This window comes from Dermacentor andersoni, unplaced genomic scaffold (genome assembly GCF_023375885.2).
Source record: "Dermacentor andersoni unplaced genomic scaffold, qqDerAnde1_hic_scaffold ctg00000039.1, whole genome shotgun sequence".
NCBI lineage: Eukaryota > Metazoa > Arthropoda > Arachnida > Ixodida > Ixodidae > Dermacentor > Dermacentor andersoni.
This window is the reverse complement of record NW_027314752.1, coordinates 20203363-20221876: the sequence shown is the minus strand read 5'-3', so window position 1 is coordinate 20221876 and position 18514 is coordinate 20203363.

The window sequence follows — 18514 nt, the reverse complement described above, 5'->3', positions numbered from 1 at the left end:
CGTTCACCTTAGTAATGATCCTCGTGCTTACCATTCGGCAAGAAGTCCACTTGTTCTTGATGCGCTCCATGACGGTCGGGCTGCAGAGGTCTCTCCCAGACGAAGACGCAAGTTGGAAAGGCGCTCGCTCGCTTCCCGGGTTTCGGCACCAAATATCACGTGGGAAAAGGCACTTCTGCCAGGTTTATTGTCGCAGACCGTTAAGCCGTCCTAACATGGCGTACTGAAGGCGACAAGCCTAACATCAGCATTGTCCCCAATCGCGAGCCCATCCTATTTTTCCTCTTCTTCGATGCGACGCGCGAGCACAATTTCCAACACACGCAACAACTTCCGCATATTTCCGGCAGTCACGCTGTTCGCGCTGAAGTTGCGAAAAAAAAAGCTCGGTGAACGCATCCAATTCCCTGGAGAATCCTACATCGCACGCAGTGAAGATTTGCTTGCATTGTGCAAGCGTATGAACGCCAACAAGTGCAGATTGACTGAATACGCCACATAATGGAAGGCATGAATACTGTTGCCTTCAACGCCCTTGCTGCACAAAATCCTGCTGCCATCCAAGTTACGATTACCTCCCAACGACTGCTGGAAATTCAGTCCTTTCGGCTATGCATCGATACCTCGAACATTATTCTCCCATTTGTGGTGCAGGTTCTTCTGTTCAAAGGTTCTGGTGGTTCTCTGAGGCGGAGTCTCCGAGAACCCAATTCAGGACAAAGCCGTTTGTTTCAAATACACACACACAGGATTTTACTGAAACTAGAAAGAGGATGAAGTATAAAATGAGCACTCAAAGGTATATCACGGCAAGAAACACACTTAGGGCTAGGATGGCCTTAACCATACTCGAGTCCGGGCTGACCACGACTGCAAGGGCGCACAATAGTCTCGACGTGGAGAAGCGGTGGCAAGATGATGGGAGAAGTTGCGCCGGTCTCACTAAAGGTCTGGGTGTTTGACCGTTGACTGGGTGACCAAAGCTTGAAGAAGGAAGGCAGGCGGCTTAGCGGCAAGAGCACATCGCGACGGTGTTCTCACCAGGCCGCTGGGCGCAGAAATCGGGCTCGTAGCCCGACTGCTCTCGTCCTGCCCACGGACGCAGAAGCGCGCCGGGCTTCGGCAGCAGGCGGCACAAGCGAGTAGAGTGGCGACGCACAGGAATGGGTTGGCGGGATGCTCCTGTCGGGTGAAGCTCTGTTGGCTCGGGTCCGGAACCCGACGGCCTTTCTTCAATTGCCGGTCTGGTGGCCGACCTTCTCCTGGCGTCGCTTCCTGGAACTCTCCCTGCGTCTCCCCCGCTTCTGCCAGCGCACCTCGCTTTTCTGCCGCTCTGGCCGATTCGTCGGTTGCTCACTGGCTGTTAGACGCTCCATGGTTTCTCCTCATTGGGTTTACTTTTTTCTTTAAGTGTTTTTTTCTCGCTCTGCGCGTTCACGTGTGGGACGCTCTTCGGCGTTGGGAGCTTCCATCCAGCACGGAATTCGTCTCGGCGGTTGCACTACTTGTATGCTTCTTGTCCTCTCCAACCACCGCACTCTGTCGTGCATTACAGAGACCACACCATTGGCCATAGTCTTGCGCATGCTGATCCGCGACATCGTGCGTGAAAGTTTTTACCAACGGTGCTCTTCTTGCTTTCTGGAAAATACAGTTCCTTCTTAACCAAACGGCTAGCGCGACATCATTAGGCTAGAAATGAGATCCTCTTCGCGTATACCATGGTCTGATGGCCCTTTCATTTGTCATGTACACACGTGTGCCAAAGTTTCTATGCTCTGTCCAGCCATTACTGACTCTCTGCCTACATTAAGAGACCACGCTCCAGTGGCTTCGTTGTCACCACCAGGGCGTGTTCAGCGTCACTACTTCGCTCCGCGCCCTGCCACACCCATTTGGATTTACTGAGGCTACGGTGGCGACACCTGCCGATTTTGTCACAAGTGTTGACGCGATGAGCAAGGCGGCTGTTCTTCTGAGGAGCATGTGGGCACGCGTCCAGCAATGGGCTACCAGCGCACGTCCGACTGCCTCTTTCTATCACCTGTCACTTTCTCCTCCCTACCCTACTGATATGCCTGTGAATTCCCGTGAATCTCGGGGCAGGTTACCTTATAGACGTCGTCGGTCAATGTCGCCTATCCGGCCCGCTTCCTGTGTCAGAAACGCCCACTCAGAAAACTATCTGATGCAGTTGTAGGAGGAGAAACGACATCCACTAAATAGCCTGCAATTCCTCCAGAGAAAGCGTCGAACTTGTGAGCAGTAGTTGTAAAAGGTGTAGGCATCGGTGCTCTCGTTCACACAGGCACTGCCATTTCGATTATTCGTGGCACCTATTGTTCTGGCCTGCGAGAAGTGATCACGCCTTACTCCGGCTCTCGCCTTCACGGAGCGACCAATGGTATACTTTGTCCAATCGCGAAGTCTACTGTTCGTGCCTGCCTAGATGGAAGTTGTCATCATATTGTTATTTCGGTATTTTGTGAGTGTATACACCAACTAATCTTGTGGTGGGACTTCTGCGTCCACTTCTGTATCTTGTCATTAGAGCCTCATACATCTTGATGGCATTGACTATTCTCTACTCTACCATGAAGAATATGTTCGTCTTATCTACTCCTCCGATTACACTCTTTGGCCAGCTAGAGAAGAGTTTATAAGTGTCAACTCCAGCAACATTGTCGATGGCGATATACTTATTTTACCATATGGCCATACCCTCTGTCAAGGAATTCGGAACACCCTTGGCCTTATTCTCTCCTATGAGGGGGCTACCTTGCTGACTGCCTTAAACAAAATACCAACCCCATTTGTTGGCCGGTGTATAAACTGCCACTTGCATTTTTGACACTCATCCCGTTGCAATTCTCGCCCTTTCGACAGTGCCACCAGAGTCAAGGTCAGCGCCAAGTATGCCTTTTCCATACCATTTTCGACAACTGTAAGCCTTGACCTGACGCCTGCCCAGAGTCAAGATCTCATCATCCCATCGAGCAAACACCGTTCCTTGTTCGACGTCAATTCGCCCGTCCACAGCATGACTATCGCCGCAACTCACCGCGTACAGACTGAGAGCTCCCGCAATATTCTTGGCACCCACATCGCGTGTCTCTTACAGAGCGGACAATCATGGACGAAAACGTATTAAACATGTTTCTATGAAATATCGTAAGTCTTTCCTCGAGTCCATGTTCTACCCCATTTCTTCCGTTGGATATAAAAGAGGATTAAGCACACTTTTACTTCGATTACCACGCGCAGACCGGAACAACTCGCAAGGATTTTTACCCCCTGCCATGGATTGACGATGTACGAAATTCAGTACACAGCGCCGTATATTTTTTAAGCCTTGAGCTTAGATCAGGCTTGAAATTGATGGTCGAATTCGACAAAGAAAAACACGGCGTGTGCAATCCCAGATGGGCTACACGAGTTATTCTGATGCCTTTTGTAGTGTACAATGTGCCTGCCATCTTCGTATGCATCATAGATAACGTATTGCATGGGTTTGATAAGGCAAACGTGCCTATGCTATATCGACGGCATTGTATTATTTTCAACAACGTTCACACAGCATTTGCAACGCCTTCATGTAGTCCTTGTCTGCCTTAAAAGACTGACCTACACCAAAGAGGTTATTGGACAGGACAATGAGGAGCTTGCCGCCGTCCTCCAATTCCGCAGTCCGTTGTGTCAAAAGTACCTGCGCAGTTTTTTCTGACTTTCTTCTTGGTTCCGGTACTCTATAGGTAACTTTGCTACGCCTGTTCCCGGCTCGATCACCTCCTCTAAGATGCCGCTCCCTTCCTTTGGTCCGACCAATGTGAATGTGTTTTCCTGGCTCTGAAACATGCCTTGATGTCTGGACTGGTCGATTTGAATGCGCCCATGGTCCTTCACACTGACTCTAGCAGTCAAGACAATGGGGCTGTTCTCCAATGTGACAATATCTTACGCGAACGAGCATGTGCGTAAGCTATTCGTACATTAACTGCTGCAGGTAATTGCACCATAACCAAACAGGAGCGCCTTTCTGTTGGGCAGTGCATAAATTTTGCCCATATCATCACCGCTGCCATTTTATCGTCATTGCCGACCATAACGTACGGCGCTGGTTTTCATCGCTAAACAAATGAGGTCGCATTGGTCACTGGGTGTTTCGCTTACAGGAGTTCTATTTCGATGTCACCTACAGGGTTGAAAAGAAGCATCCAGACGCCTATATTCTGTTTTGCTACCTTATGCCGAACCATGAAGACTCATCATCGCTTCTTCATTTTAGCGTAGATCCCGTGTCCTCTTTACACCAATCTTTACCCGTCGGAACGCTCAATTGGCTAAAACCCGACAGCCCATATGTTTTTCTGTACCATAAACGTGTACACTTATATGGAAGAACTATTCTTCAATGCATGGAAGATTCTTCAGCTCTGAACAGCCGACTTCGTCAACAACTTATTCACTTCAAGCTGCCAAGTGTGGCTACATTGCTCACGTCGATGGTAACAATTGGGTCCCCACCATACCACGTTCTCTGCAACGTGAAGTGCTAGAAGACTTTCACGATCATCCGACGGCCTGTCACCTAGACTACCACGAGGCTTACTACAGCATACGAAGTCACTGCTCCTGGCCAGGCCTCTCTTCAGCAATTGCGAAGTACGTCGCATCTTGAGTTCATTGTGAGAGCCGCAAACAAAAGACAACAGCTCATTCTGGATTTTGCAACCTCTTTCTTGTCATGCTTCGCTTTTCGAAGCCGTTGAAATACACTTGTGCGGCCCTCTTCGCATGACTTGAAATGACAATTGTTGGATTCTGACGGCCGTCGACCATCTAACACGCTACGCGGAGGCAGTCTCTGTACAATCGGGAACGGCCGGTGAAGCTGCCGATTGCTTTCTATGCTACGTTTTGTTACGCCGTGGATGTCCTAGCGTTCTCTTCAGCGATCGCCGGCAAAGTGTTCCTCTCTACTTTTTTGACTGAATTTCTCTGCGTCCGTCTTAAACACGATTGCCAAGACGACTTCTACTTAACATCCACCGACAAATTCCTTGTTAGAGCATTTTTATCTTAAACTCTCAGGCATGAGTGCAATATACATCTGCGCTGAACACATGGACTGCGATGCAGTTCTGTCGTTAGTGACATTCGATTAAACCACGGCTACACAATGTAATGCCCACTGCTCTCCTTTTTTTTCAACTACAGCAAATCACCAAGTTTCGTTCTGGATTTATCGTTCATTTTACTCCGGTGCACACAGCTCGTCCTTTCTCAGGACAACTTTCTTATCGTTTCGCGGATGGCCACCACTTTGCCCGCGTGAACACCGGGATCTCCCAGGATAATCTGAAGTCTCGCTACCACTCGACTCACCAGGCTGAAACTTTTCCTCCTGGCGACGATGTTTTTACTTTGGACTCATGTGCACGTTGCCGTCTTATGCGAAAGATTCCTCGCTTGACTTATTGGCCCCTACATGGTTACTGAGCAGTCTTACACTCTTAATTACCCTACGTCGCTCCTCAGAATGCCGTCCAATGACCGTCGGCGTGGCACAAAAATAATGTGTTTGTTGCTTTGAACCACATACTCGGCGCGCATCACATAATACTCTCGTACAGCCTGGCGGCCGCTTTCACATCGAGATGTAATCAGTCTGAGCGCAACACATGCCTTACTATCATTTTCAGCGCCTTTAAATATCATTAGCCGTTGCACTTCTTCCTTATCGGTATATATATAATCATCAGCTGCACAGCTTAATCTTCGTGGTGGCAGCACGAGCTCGGCTGAAAGAAAGCGGTTCGTTATACCGTGTTGCAGCGAACACTTTCAGAATTTTTCAAAAGTAGGCTCATTAAGAAAAAAAAAACTCTACAGAAGAAAACTGCTAGCTGCTGAGGACGTCAGTAAATGTTAGGAACGTGGGAATTATTTAGCTGGACAAATATTATTTATTAATAAAGTGCTTAATAAGGCAAGTTTCATAGATCATCTCAATGGCGAACGTAAAACCCTAGGAAAGTCGATGTCATATCAATTTTAAAGAATAAAGGGAAAATCAGACATCTACCCGTTCGTTGCAATTGCTGCATAGGAAACCCTTTATTCATTACTTCTCTCCTCCTTGCGGGTTTCCGCAGAACTACTACGTAAATTTTTAAAGGAAAGAAAATGTCGTTCTCTTGAGCCCTGAAACGCAAGAAAACCTGTTTTTGTTTTCGCTCCAAAGCGAAACTCAACGCATGTGGAGGGGCGGAAGTCTTGAACAAATGCAACGCCCGCTGGTGACGGTGTTGCAATGACAGAGGCGGCCAAATGTAAATCTACGTGCTATTTTTCCTAGCTGGAAAACCCCTAGATGCTGAGCATATGCACCATCCGGCGTTATCTTTTGCTTAGTCCCTGGGTCGAAGGTAGAGCCAAGTCATCGCCAATTATCCAATTGTCTCGTGCCCAGTAAAATGACGAACTACACGTGGAACAGAAACGGCTTTATGGCCAGCGCCGGCCTCGGAATCTCCGCCGCTTCGGTGGCAGAGGTAATTGGCGCAATCCATTAGGATGGCGGGAAAGCGAATCCGCATCCCTTGCACGGCCTCCTCACAACTCTTCTCCCCTTTCCCGCCATCACAACTCCCTATTTTCGACTGTCTTCGCGCGCACCCGCCGGCCACCCCGGTGCCAGCTTTGCCCGCAGCCTGAAGCTTCATGTTTCGTTATCTGCGGTTATTCTCAAAACAAGCCCTACAATGTTGTTCACGGCGCCTAAAGACAACTGATGAGCACGAACATCCAAAGGCATCAGAAGACGCATGTAAGTACAGGAACATGGCCCCAACCCACCATGTTTATTCAGTGGCTATGGTGTTGCGCCGCTGAACACGAGATAGCGGGATCGAATTCCGGCCGTGAAGGCCGCATTTCGATGGGGGCGAAATGCGAAAACACCCGTGTACATAGATTTAGATGCAGGTTAAAGAACTCTAGGTGGTCGAACTTATCTGGAGTCCTCCACTTCGGCGTGCTCCATAAACAGAAAGTGGTTGTGGCATGTTATACTCCCTTAAAAAAACAAAAAAACACATGAACCTGTGCATGTTTGTGTTCTATGAGACTCAGGACGTCATTGCGCCATGACTGTGCTACACTTTGTTCTTCATCCAACTTCTACAATTACTCCCGTCATGTACTAATTGTGGCCACGTCGTCCCTGCAAACTTCTTAATTTCATCCGCCCACCTGAATTTCTACCGACCCTTGCTACGCTTCCCTTTCCTTGGAATCCAGTCCGCAACCCTTTATGACCATCGGTTACCTTCCCTCCTCTTTACATGTCCTGCCCATGCGCATTTCGTTTTCTCGATTTCAACTAAGATGTCCTTAACTCGCGTTTGTTCCCTCGCTTAATTTGCTCTTTTCTTATCCCTTAACGTTACACCCATCATTCTTCTTTCCATAGCTCATTGCATTGTCCTGAATTTACGTAGAACCCTATTCGTAAGCCTCCAGGTTTCTGCCCCGTACGTAAGTACTGGTAAGACACAGCTGTTTAACACTTTTCTCTTCAGGGATAATGGCAACCTGCTGTTCATGATCCGAGAATGTCGGCCAAACGCACCCCAGCCCATTCTTATTCTTCGGATTATTTCAGTCTCATGATCCGGTTCCGCGGTCACTACCTGCCCTAAGCAGATGTATTCCCTTACCACTTTCAGTGCCTCGTTACTTATCGTAAATTGCTGTTCTCTTCCTAGACTGTCAAACATTACTTTAGTTTTCAGCAGATTAATTTTTAGACCCACCCTTCTGTTTTGCTTCTCCAGGTCAGTGAGCATGCATTGCAATTGGTCCCCTGAGTTACTAAGCAAGGCAATGTCATCAGTGAATCGCAAGTTACTAAGGTATTCTCCACTAACTCTTATCCCCACTTCTTCCCAATCCAGATTTCTGAATGCCTCCTGTACACACGCTGTGAATAGCATTGGAGAAATCGTATCTACCTGTCTGACGCCTTTATTTATTGGGATTTTGTTGCTTTTTTTATGGAGGACTACGGTGTCAGTGGAGCCGCTACAGATATATTCCAGCATTCTTACATGCGGCTCGTCTACAGCCTGATTCCGTAATGCTTCCATGATTGCTGAGGTTTCGACTGAATCAAACGCTTTCTCGTAATCAATGAAAGCTATATATAAGGGTTCCTATTTCGCACATTTCTCCATCGCCTGATTGATAGTGTGTATATGGTCTATTGTTGAGTAGCCCTTACGGAATCCTGCCTGGTGCTTTCGCTGACAGAAGTCTAAGGTGTCCCTGATTGTATTTGCGGTTACCTTAGTAAATACTTTCTAGGCAACGGAGAGTAAGCTGATCGGTCTATAATTTTTTAAGTCTTTGGCATTCCCTTCCTTATGAATTAGGATTATGTTAGCGTTCTTCCAAGATTCCGGTATGCTCGAGGTCATGAGGCATTGCGTATACAGGGTAGCCAGTTTTTCTAGAACAAAGTCTGCTGTTACCTGATCATCCCCAGCGGCCTTCCCCCTTTGCATAGCTCCCAAGGCTTTCTTTAGTCCTTCCGGCGTTACTTTTGGGATTTCAAATTCCTCTAAACTATTCTCTCTACCATTATCGTCGTGGCTGCCACTGGTACTGTATAAGTCTTTATAGAACACCTCAGCCACCTCAACTATCTCATCCATATCAGTAATGATATTGCCCGATTTGTCTCTTAACGCATACCTCTGATTCTTGGCAATTCCTAGTTCCTTCTTGACATCTTTTAGGCTTCCTCCGTTCCTGAGAGTACGTTCAATTCTATCCATATTATAATTCTTTATGTCAGCTGTCTTACGCTTGCTGATTAACTTCGAAAGTTTTGCCAATTCTATTCTAGCTTTAGTGTTAGAGGCTTTCATACGTTGGCGTTTCTTGATCAGATCTTTCATCTCTTGTGATAGCTTACTGGTATCTTGCCTAACGGAATTACCGGCGACTTCTATTGCACACTCCTTAACGATGCCTATAAGATTGTCGTTCCCTGTTTCAACAATAATGTCCTCTTCGTGAGTTAAAGCGGAATACCTGTTCTGTAGCTTGATCCGCAATTCCTCTTTTTTCCCTCTTACAGCTAACTCATTGGTCGCTTTCTTATGTACGAGTTTCTTCCGTTCCCTCCTTAAGTCTGGGCTAATTCGAGTTCTTGCCATCCTATGGTCACTGCAGCGCACCTTGCTGAACACGCCCACATCTTGTATGATGCCAGGCTTAGCGCGGAGTATAATGTCTATTACATTTCTAGTCTCGTCATTCGGGCTCCTCCACCTCCACTTTCGGCTATTCCGCTTGCGGGAGAAGGCAGCCATTATCCGAATAATATTCTGTTCTGCAAAGTCTACTAATAACTCTCCCCTGCTATTCCTAGTGCCTATGCCTTATTCGCCCACTGACTTGTCTGCAGCCTGCTTATTGCCTACCTTGGCATTGAAGTCGCCCATCAGTATAGTGTATTGTTGGTTCGTAGCAGTAGACAAAGCTGACAAATAGATGTTCCTCCTTATTGTCACCTGGCCTATTACCTGTGTTTTTCTGTGCTAAGTATCATTCTGCAACTTCAGCAACTAGCCCAGCTTTACATTCCGCCATCAGTGATCTTGTGTGTCACCGTGCAACAAACGTATTAACAGCAGAGGAATTACAGATCGTGTTTATGTATTATCACACTAATAGCCGATGAGAAAGCCACGCGGGCAACCTATTTTTGTAGGCAGGATACGCTTCTTTTTTTTGTGGAAAGTATGATCATTGCAATTCTATATATCCAGATTTTCGAAGTGCGTGTTTAGAGAGCGAGAGAGAGAGCTCTATATTGGATAAACAGAGAATTTTCCCGGCACCTATATAACCGCTGGCATGCTACTCTGTGTAGGGATGGGGAATGGGATTAAAAGATTCCAGAAGAGAGTGGGAGAAAGAGGAGAAAAATAAATATGAAATGTCCGAGTGGGCCTGATACTAATATTTACAGGTGACATGGCGGGTAAATTTAGGCTTTTGTTATGAAGGGCGCAATATTTAAAGCTTTCCGATTAGATCAATTTCTGATAGGTATTTGAAAAATAAATGCAAAACCCGTCGCTGTTTTGAAAGGCCGGGCATCGGACCTAAGATGCTCGGTAACGTTAACGGTTCGTGGCAAATCATGTCCATTTGTTGCTAAAAAAATTGTCTCTCATCGCGGTACGCGGGTAATTCTACTAATATGTGCTTAATTGTATCTGGGTTGCGACAGTTATCACAGTATGGGTTTGCGGTAAGCCCTATGTGATACAGATAATTGTTCGTGTACGCCACGTTCAGTCGAAGACGATGGTACAACGTCTCTAAGTGTCGAGGAAGCGGTCGTGGAATTTTCGGTCTCATTTCTGGGTCAATGTAACGCAGGAAGTTATCTTGGTGAAGTGGCAGATTCCAGATGCGGTCTTTTTTTTATAGGCATATTTTTTTGCCATGTTTGAAGCGTCGGCTTTTGTAAAAAATGTTCTTTTGAACTTGCGGTATTGAAGTCCATTTCTGGCAGCTTCATCCGCTCTTTCATTTCCCGAAACGCCGGCATGGCCAGGTTTCCACTGGAACTTTATGCAATGCCCAGCAATCTTAGCCCTGTGGTGAAGATAAGCAATGTGAAATGCTGCACGTTGATTATTGCAACCCTTGTTCCTGTTCCACATACTTTGTAGGGCTGCTTTTGAATAAGTGAAAATCACCCATGTCTTCGGCGGCTGCTGTCGAAGGACATACACAAGGGCCTATTTATTGCAATATAGCTGCGCTGAAGTAGATGATGTCGCTCGCTCAAGACGATACGAGAACCGTAGCCCTGTAGAGGGAACAAAAAGTCCACATGATGAACGATCTGGAGTTGTAGAGCCGTCTGTGAAAATGTGCGTTGCGGCTGCGTATTCTTTGTGCATATATTCCAAAGTTGTCTGATAAGTCGCTGCTTGAGGCATTTTCTTTTTCGCACTTATTCCAGGTATATAAGGCACGATTTCCAGTGGGGACAGTGTCCATGGTGATATGTTTCATTGCATAATTTGTGACGCCTGAGCAGGAATCGAAATAGATATGCTTCCGATGGCCTGCCCAACGCTAGATGTAGCACGGGTTCTAGAAATATCCTTTAAAAAGTGAGTCTTCGTATGAATGACGTGGCGGAGGGGAATCCGAAGTGTCTCCTGCGACGATAGCACTTCGAGAGGCAGGCATCCAGCTTCTGCAACAGTTCCTGAGTGGGACGACCCCTTCGGAAGGCCAAGACATACGCGAAGGCAGTTGTTTCGTGCTGCCTCAAGTTTTCTCTTGCTTGTGGGAGACAAGTTCTGCAGGATCGGGAGTTAATAACATAGTGTTCCATCGATGTAGGCCTTATGGAGGAGTACCATTGATCGACAGTTGCTGCCCCACTGTTATCCGGCTAAAAATCAGAATACGTGCGACGCCGAAGAAATCTTCTCACTCAGTTTTTTTACTTGGGGCGACCATGTGAGGTTCCTATCGATCGTCACTCCAAGAAACCTTTGCGTCTTGACGTATGGAAGGGCACGCCCACCTAACACTAGTGTGTATTTTTCCATACACCTCCGCGTGAAAGCCATGGCAACGCTTTTGTCGGGGGACAATTTCAGACCCCTTGGATTTAGGTAGGCCAATATATTTGCTAGCGCTCTCTGGAGACGTTGTTGGGTGGTACTGCGGGAACGTGCTGCACTCCAAATGCAGATGTCCTCCGCGCACAGTGTGATTCTGACGCCGCGGGGCAGGTTTCTTCTCAGATGGATGAGGACTAAATCATATAATACCGGGCTTAACACTGCGCCTTTTCGCACTCCCTTCTCGACGGCATAAAGCGCCGTGGGGCCATCCGGGGTACACATGAAAAGTAGGCATCCTTGAAGATAGTCTTTAATCCATGCGTAAAGCCGTCATCCAAGACCAAGGGTTTCCAAAGCGTCAAGTATTGCTTTGTGAAAGACCGAATCATATGCTGCCTTAATGTCTAAAAATAATGCAGTAGGCATGTTTACAGAGACCAATTCCTCTTCAATTGATGAGACCAAGGCAATGACGTTATCAATTGCGGACCTATTTTGCCGCAAGCCATTCATTTCCCCCGGGTAAACTTTTGTAGTTTCCAGGAACCAGTTAAGTCGCTTGTAGATTATTTTTTCGAATAGCTTCCCTACGCAGCTAAGCAGAAATATGGGTCTGAAGGAGGCGTAGTTTGTTGGCTGCTTTCCTGGCTTCAATATAGGAATAACTTTCGCAAGCTTCCATTCCGTAGGAACCTCCCCAGTTATCCATGAGGCGTTGTAGTACTCCAGAAGGCGTAGGCGAGATGTGTGGCATAGATTTGCGAGCGCTTCATAACTTACACCGTCATGGCCAGGTGATGAACGCTTGTTTACGTCGCTGATTGCTACCGTGAGCTCTTCGATGGTGAATGTCAGGAAAGGTAGCTTCTAAGTCAGGAAAGGTAGCTTGAGGTGGACTTGGCTGATGACTTTCAATTTGCCGGGAAGGTTGTGCCCCGTTGGAAAGCAGCCTGCAGTACTGCTCTGCCACCTCTTTCAGGGGGGCGCGCTCTTGTAATGAGAGGGCGATAAAGGGATAAAGTTGTTGCGGCTCTTTGCGAATGCTTCTGACGACTGGCCATACTTTGCTCAGCGGTTGTCGTATGTCCAGTGTCCCACAAAAGTCCCGCCACCTTTTTCGGTGCAGTTTGGTGAGGTAACGTCGTATATGTCTTTGTGCCCGTCGACAAGTTCTGAGGTCTTCGATATTCTTAGTACGTAGAGCCTTCCTTTCGGCATGCCTTCGAATGGCACATAACCTTTCAAATTCCTCGTCGTTAGTTGGTACATTACAATGCTTAGTGGCAGAGCGGGTACTTTGTTTGAGGCAATGAGCTATTGTCGGTATTAATTCTGTATTCGTAGTCGAGGCTGCGATACCTTTGTCTACGGCTGCTGTGTAAGCTTCCCAGTCTATCGACTTCAGTTTCACTCTTCTGGGCGACGTCCGAAAATGAAGGGCACAGATAAGGATTGGGAAGTGATTACTACCTCGAGTCTCGAAATCTCTACACCATCCGAACATAGGGGCCACTTGACATGATACGAATGTTACGCCAATGCAGCTAACAGTCTTGGGATTTTTCAGGTATGTTATGCTGCCATCGTTTAAGGGCTGTATATTGTATTTTGCAAGAAGCTTCGCCAGCTTAGCACTCCGAGCACATGTATGTGAACTGCCCCAGATTTCGTGATGTGCGTTGAAATCGCCACAAATAATATGTGGAGACTGAGTGTTTGTCAACAAGTTGTCTAATCTTGTCACGTCGAAAGGTGATCCTGGTTCCAAGTAGACGCCGATCAGGGTAAACACTTTGGATGCAATCACTGTGGTTGCGCAAACATATTCGTTCTTGTCATGTGGAGCTACGCCAATCGCAGAGGCAGGTATGTCATTGCGAAATCCAACGAGCAGTCAGCTAATTCTATTTTGTCGCCTTGAATGAAGAAAATAATAACCCTTTATCCTAAACTGCTCGCCGACGCGTGACTCGGAAATGACCATAAAGGGGAATCGGTACACTTGCGCAAGATGCTTAAAGTCTGCTAACTTCGAGCGCAAACCGCGAGCGTTCCACTGGAATATAGTACATGTGCAGAAGTGTTTGTTGGTGGACACCACTTGCGAGACGATTGTTGGTGAAGCCATCGCTGCTACTGCGAAGAATCACGGCTTTGCGCCGTGAAAGAAGACGACACCAGAGGTTCTAAAGCCAGGACGGCCTCTACCTCAGGGATGCTCTTAAACGATGGGCTGGCACGGAGAATAGACTTGATTGCGGCGAACATCATGGGAATCAGTGTACTTGATATTTCATTTGCAGTGGTACCACTGAACAGCTTTTCTTGGTTCTTCCTGTTCTTCTGCTGCGACCTTGAGGACACTTGTTCCTGTCGTGGGCTTGAGGTTATATCACTTGAGGGCTTTGATGGTGTGATGACCCTAATATGGGGCAAAGGTTCGTGTACTCAATGGTTAGGTTGGTTCTCTTAGGCGGAGCCTCCGAGAACCCAATTGAAGACAAAGCCGTTGGTTTGAACACACACACAAAGGCTTTTAATCAAACTAAAAAATGGCTGTGGCTTAGCTAAGGTTAAGCCCAGGATGCGAAGCATACTAGCCTTTATTTTAGTTGTTGAACCACTGTTTAGCCTGGTGAACTGCTGTTGCTTGGCTATATTTGGTTCGAGGCGAAGAAACAACTCATGCAGGCGAGCGCAAGAGCTGAGACCCGGCTATGTAGCTACGCGGCTGCAAGCGAGCGCACGAGTTGAGCCTCCGCTTTTGCAGCTGTTATGACGTCATATGGTAGCTACGCGGCCGCGCGCGGCACAGCAAGGAAGAGCGTGGTTGTGCGGCTAGTATGCTTCGCATAAAAGAGGCATAAAGTAAATAGAAGGAAATAGAAAGCATGCCTAAAATAAACACTCAAGCAGACATTGCGGCAAGGAACACACATAGGGCTTGCACGAGGTTAACGAGTGCGCGAGTCTGGGCTTGCCACAAGGGTAGGGACGCGTAACAGTCTCGACGCTGGGACACGGCGACAAGCTGGCGAGAGGAGTGGCGTCAGTCTCACCATAGGTCGCGGCGTAAGCTGACCAACCGGGCGACCGGAGCGCGCCAGCTCTGGCTAGGCGAGGTAAAGCGGGCGGCTTGGTGGCAGGAGCAGACGGCGTCGGCGTTCTGGCCGGGCAGCTGGCGTAGAACTCGGGCCCGAAGCCCGACTGTTCTCGTCTCGCCCACGGGCGCAGAAGCTCGAACGCCGGCCTCGGGCAGCAGGCGGCACGAAAGACGGCGGTGGCGTTCTGGCCGGGCAGCTGCCGTAGAACTCGGGCCCGAAACCCGACTGTTCTCGTCTCGCCCACGGGCGCAGAAGCTCACCAGCCTTGAGCTGCTGGCGGCACGCTCAGGTAGACGGGCGACACACAGGAACAGGTTGGCAGGAGGCCCCGGTCGGGTGAAGTCCTCGTGGCTCGGGTCCGGAACCCCACGGCCCGTCTTCAACGCCCGCTCCGGTGGTTGACCTCCTCCTGCCGTCGCTTGCTGGAACTCTCCTGGCGTCTCCTGGCATCGCCTCTGCGTCTCCTGCCAGCGCACCACACTTTTTCTTCTGGTTTGGCCGATTTGGCATTCTCGGATTGGCTGCCTGACGCCCCGTGGTTCTACCTAATTGGTTTGCTTTTCTTCTTTTAGTTGTTTTTCTTGCGCCGCGCGTTCACGTGCCGCACGCTCTTCGGCGTTGTCGTCTTTCTCATTCCAGCACGGAATTTGCCTTGGCGCGCGCACTCCTTGTCGTCTGCTCCTGACCGACCCGATCACCGCACCATGTCGCGCACCACACATCACAGATGGACCCTTTGCAGCTGAAGGCCTTTGCTGGTTTTCTTTCACGACTGAGGCGAAGGACTTTTTCAAAGCTGTGTCGCTGCGCTGTACTGTGTCGTGTTGCTTTTGGTTTGTCGATGGATATATCACATCCGGATCCGGTGGTGGTTCTCGTCGTTTCCGCACTTTTCTTTGGATTTGCTCCATCGTGCTCAGCTCCACAGTTTGCACACCAAGGCTGGGAACGTGACGTACACTCTATGCGTATGTGGACCAGCGCATATCTTGCAGCGGATGGCGCCTTTACAATATTTCGCTATATGTCCATGTCTTTGACATCTGAAACATTGTGTAGCCGACCCCATGTATTCCGTCACGGGATAACTGCAGAATCCAAGCGACACTCGGTTTGGTAAAGGGGCTTCCTTAAAGAATTCCAGGATGACCGAACGTCTTCGGGTTTCCGTTACTACGCCATCTTCGTTAGGAAGGTACAAAACTAGCCTTTTAGCAGATATGACTCCTTGTTCGCTCAAATACTCCTTGAGGTCGTCATCCGAGTACTCAATAGGAACGTCCTTTATCCTCCCGTACGTGGCAGAGTAGGAGTATGGAACTCGAGCTTCTACAGGAATACCCGATAGATGTGTCACTGTGAGAAGACGATTGGCTGCAGGAAGACACTGTCACCATGAGGCTGCCATCCTTGTTGAGACGGTGGCTGAGTATCTTTTCTTGGGCTGTTGTCCCGACCGCAGAAGCCAGAAGATTTGTGTTTGCTTTCCATAAGCTGCTGTCAGGCTGCGTTGGTTTGAATATAACAGGAACACCTGCGGCTCTTTTCTTTTTGTAAGGCACAACAGTGAAGGCTGCCTGGTCCATCTCTTCGTTGCCTCCTGTAGATTCCCTTGTGTCGATCTCATCTTCACGTAGCCTTTTCCTTGCTTGCTCATCTTCCCTGTGGTCTACAGAAGCAACATGCTGACCTGATTGCTGATTGCTTGTGACGGATGCCATCAGAGCATCACGAAGGGCGGCCGACGGCGGAGGCTCGCCGCGCTGCTTCGGTCCCGGGCGCTTCGGGAGCCGCTTGCTGTGCTTCTCTCGCAGGGCGGTGGCCCCCAGACCGGCGTTCGGTGAGAGAGAGGCACAAAAAGTAAAAATGAGCTCTACACTTGCTGAAAAGACCTAAAATTACAGACGGGCGTTCGGAAGCGAGCCTATCACTCGTCGTCTTCTACGCAAAGGAGTGCGCAGTATACAAGGTATGGCTTAGTGCCTTATGTCACATGATATTCCTGCTGACCATTGGGTTCGTGGGGAAAGAAAAATCTTGATGTCGGCTTATTTACCTAGTCTTTCATTTAATAGGCCTTTCCGCAAATGTTTTCTACCTGCTACTGCAAAAGCTGCTACCTTCTGCGCACCTTTTCCATCATAATCAAGTCGTGGCAAAGTGCAAAACAATGTGACCATATTTCTGTTTTTAGTAAAATGCTATTCTGTTCTCCCATGCCTTCCTCATTTGGTTCTGTAGTAATGAACACGTCACGCATTTCATGTACTTTTGTGCAGGTATATAAGTTCCCGCATTTTTTTATGTGGGTGGCAATAAAGCAATCAGCATTTTATTGTATTGTTTAGCTACATTGCATGTCATTATTTTTTTGACATTACCAGAGAATTTTACCTTTCTGTAGTTGCCATGACGATGTCATATCCGTAGTCTAGTTTTGTGCAATATCTCAGTGGGTATAGCAGAAGCTCTTCTACACTTTCTTCTTTTGGACGTTATACAAAAATCTTTTTAAAATGTGCACATGAAACGGCCCCGAACATTCTAGAGTGTTTCTTTTTCTGTCATTTCACTGTTTGTGAGCTTTTGTGTTGTGTAGAAGTCATGTGCTTGTCTTGAAGTTTTCACATTTCTTCATTTTCTGAGGGTGTATCATACCAAGTTATACGAAAAACTTGGTTTTCGGAAATTGAAGTCAACAAAATGAGGCCAAAGATCTGTTGGAAGTGGTCTTTGCATATGCTCTGTCGCGTGCCGCCATACTCAATGTATGGACAAGACTGCGTGCGTGTGAACACATAAAGGATCCAAAGCAAACCGCACGTCACTTCAAAAACAATGCCAATGCCTGGCTTAGCGAGGGCCAGCGATCAAAGAAACAAGAAAACGTGCCGCAGACAGGCAAGAAGAAAGCGAAAATTAAGATGCGCGGGGCATGGGGAAGGGTAGAAAGATAGCGGAGCGGTTCGTCATAATAAAACCAAAAAAGGAAAAGAGCGCTAGGGGGAGGAGTCGCCACGTGGGTGCTGTTCCTGTTGAGATGACAACGAAGACAATCGTGTGCACCGCTATTTTGCCAAAGTGTCGTCCTCCTACTAGGGCCGTAACTGATGGGCACCTTGGCGGGAAAGATACAGCGTCTGCATTAAAACAGCCAGTCGCAGCCACGAGGAGATTCACCCTTCGGACAGACGAACGCATTGTTGAACCCATTTCGTACCCACTGAAGGCGGAAGTCAGAACCTTGGCGCTTTTCTTTTCTTCTGTCGGTGCTGATGTTGATGGCCAGTCAGTGATGGGAGGGACGCTGTTATAAACGTAAGGTAGATGGCACAGTCCATCATATTCGAAAGTCAGTAGTGAAAACTGTGCCATGGGAAAACAGCTTAGGCTTCAGACAGGGGAAAGGTGCCCGGGAAATTGAAACGGCTTCGTGGGCGACAAATTGAAGGCGGAAGCTGGACCCACTGAAGGCGGAAGCTGGATCATCAGTGCTTTGTAATTTTCTGGCGGTGCCGTCGGTGACAATGCTGCTCGTCTGCCAGTGATTGGAGGGACGGTGTTATCCAAGTGAGGTAGATAGCACCCGCCATCATAATCGAAGGTTGATGTTGCAAAGTGCATGACTCGCGAAACCATTTAAGCTTTGGACGAGGGAGGTGTGTTGAGCAAGGTGACGAATGTAGAAAGGAAACGGACTTGTGAGCGACGACCACGTTGGTGCTGCTATCCTGCGCCATG